This window comes from Apium graveolens, chromosome 8 (assembly GCF_009905375.1).
Source record: "Apium graveolens cultivar Ventura chromosome 8, ASM990537v1, whole genome shotgun sequence".
Lineage (NCBI taxonomy): Eukaryota > Viridiplantae > Streptophyta > Magnoliopsida > Apiales > Apiaceae > Apium > Apium graveolens.
In genome coordinates, this window is record NC_133654.1 from 40,449,734 (window position 1) to 40,450,524 (window position 791).

General features: G+C 41.8%; 1 non-coding gene across 1 annotated transcript; it reads left to right on the forward strand.

Annotated features, from left to right (window-relative positions):
• Positions 1-258: 258 nt before the first annotated feature.
• LOC141682201 (small nucleolar RNA R71) lies at positions 259-365 on the forward strand. The gene has a single exon (XR_012559603.1). It is a non-coding gene; the product is annotated as a small nucleolar RNA R71 (small nucleolar RNA).
• The last annotated feature ends 426 nt before the right edge of the window (positions 366-791 follow it).

The following is a 791-nucleotide window of genomic DNA, read 5'->3' on the forward strand; positions in this document are numbered from 1 at the left end:
GAATCGATCTTCATAGACAATGCCTTTATTTGAGCAGTGATAGCCGTAGCTGTATCCACTTCAAGAACTCCTGCTACCTTGCTCTGTGGCAATATCTGGGTTGGATACCGATATTCTTTAGCATCCATCAGTTCAATTAGATTAAAAGCTTCATCATAGCTCTTTGCCCATAATGCTCCACCTGATGCTGCGTCGAGCATGGGTCTTGACTGTGCTCCCAACCCGTTATAAAAGCAATTGATAATCATCCAATCAGGCATTCCATGATGAGGACACTTCTTATGCATCTCCTTGTAGCACTCCCAAGCTTCATATAAAGATTCTCCTGATTGCTGCGCAAATTGAGTAAGAGCATTCCTGATTGCAACTGTCTTCGCCATAGGGAAGAATTTAGTAAGAAATTTATGAGCAAGATCCTCCCAAGTAGTAATCGAACCAGCTGGTATAGAGTGTAACCAGCTCTTAGCTTTCTCCTTCAGAGAGAATGGGAATAGTCTCAGCTTTATAGCATCTTCAGAAACTCCATTGAACCTGAAGGTGTCGCAGATGTCAATGAAATCCCTAATGTGCATATTGGGATCTTCAGTTGGAGAACCCCCAAACTGGATTGAATTCTGCACCCATTAAATTATGCCAGGCTTGATCTCAAAGGTATTAGCTGTGATAGCTGGCCTGACAATGCTAGATTGAATGTCATTGATCTTGGGTTGAGAAAAATCCATCAAGGCTTTCGTTCGTGTTGCTGGATCTCCCATTGTAATGAGTACCTGAAACACAAATAAATTAACTGT